The following is a 1,994-nucleotide window of genomic DNA, read 5'->3' on the forward strand; positions in this document are numbered from 1 at the left end:
TGTAACTATCAAAAACAATTTACCTTAGTCTGTCACAGTAGTTTTAAAATGAAGCTTAAAAGTCAGCTTCATTAACTACTGGGAAAAATTAGTTAAAACATTTTCCCCTAGTATGTTTCTTAAAAGACAAAGAGCAAAATCAAGAATGTATTTGTTACAAAATCAAGAATGTATTTTCCGGCCGGGCGCGGTGGCTCACGCCTGTAACCCTAGCACTCTGGGAGGCCGAGGCGGGTGGATCGCTCGAGGTCAGGAGTTCGAGACCAGCCTGAGCAAGAGTGAGACCCCGTCTCTACTAAAAATAGAAAGAAATTATATGGACAACTAAAATATATATATACAAAAAATTAGCCGGGCATGGTGGCGCATGCCTGTAGTCCCAGCTACTCGGGAGGCTGAGGCAGGAGGATCGCTTGAGCCCAGGAGTTTGAGGTTGCTGTGAGCTAGGCTGAAGCCACGGCACTCACTCTAGCCCGGGCAACAGAGTGAGACTCTGTCTCAAAAAAAAAAAAAAAAAAAAAAAAGAATGTATTTTCCTATTCACACTGAATTACAGAAGGTAGATTTCAAAGACAATTGGCTGTTACTGAAACCTTTGAGGCTATTTGTTAAAATTAATGCTCAGAGCAAGGCAAATTTTCTATTTCGATAGCTCCTTATTACTAAATCTGGCCATAGACTTTATTTCAGTAAAACTGTTTGCTCACCAAGTATTTCATTAGGAGTAGCTAGAATCAAAGTGTACGTGGTAAAAAGGTTGAGAAAATAAACTATGTAAGCCCTATATCCTAGATACGACTATAAAGATAAATCCTTTATAATTTAAAAAATATTTATCTCAATAAACATTTATTTTTACTTATAAAGATACACAGGGAAACTAGTTTTGAAGCAACAAAAGACTACAATTCCGCACTCTAAAAAGTGACTGCCTCAAACTCATTGATACTTACCTCCAGGAAGTGAGCAAAGAGCAGGGTGTGTGTTTTTTAATCACTTGGAGAAATGGTTAAGCAAGGTCATGGTATTAAATTTGCTTAAAAACTGACTGGGAGCAGTGGGTCATGCCTGTAATCCCAGCACTTTGGGAGGCTGGGGTGGAAGGATTGCTTGAGGCCACGAGTTCAAGACCAGCCTGGGCAACATAATGAGACCCTATCTTTACAAAGAAAGACAAACAAAAAAAGCTGGGCATGGTGGCACATGCCTGTAGTCCTAGCCATTCAGGAGGCTGAGCCAGAAAGAGCATTTGAGCTGGGGGATTGGAAATTTCAGTGAGTTGTGACTGTGCCATTACACTCCAGCCTGGGCCACAAAGTGAGCCTTATCTCAAGAAAAAAAAAAAAAAGAAAAAAATTTTTTTGTTTTGCTTAAAAACTAATCAAGAAAACTATTCTGTGCCGACAACAAAAATCAAAATTCTCCATTTATTAGTCTTAAAATTGTAAAGGTCGGGAGTCTACTTGCTCAAGGCTTCTTGGGTGTGGCTCCAGTTAAAAAAAAAAAACCCCAAAACTGTAAAGATCAAATTGCAATTTTAACTAATAAAATATATTCATCATTAAAAAAAAAATCACAGCATGCCTAATCAATTTCCTTAACAAAGCAATGAAGAACTTAATGCTCATGTGCAACACAGAATCTTTGTTGTTTTATTTGTAGGAAAAAATGGACAAATTTCCCTCCCCATTAAGGTATCACAAGAAATTAGGTAATAAAGGGAAAAATGTAAATCCTAAAGTCATCTGGTGCTTTTCCCACAATCCCAAACAAAGAAAAAGAGTTCTGAGGTTTGGAAATCTCTCTATATATTACAGATGTGCAAGAAAGCTGCAGATTTCATATTTCAGTTACAAGTTTTAAGTTCTAAAAACGTCCTTCCTCTAGAGAAAGCCCATGTGATCAATTATTAAACCGAATTACACAACTCCACTTCAACTACTTTAAAATTGGTGTGCTTCGTCTAAAAACCTTGAGAAATAGAATTAATCTTG

This window comes from Eulemur rufifrons, chromosome 19 (assembly GCF_041146395.1).
Source record: "Eulemur rufifrons isolate Redbay chromosome 19, OSU_ERuf_1, whole genome shotgun sequence".
Lineage (NCBI taxonomy): Eukaryota > Metazoa > Chordata > Mammalia > Primates > Lemuridae > Eulemur > Eulemur rufifrons.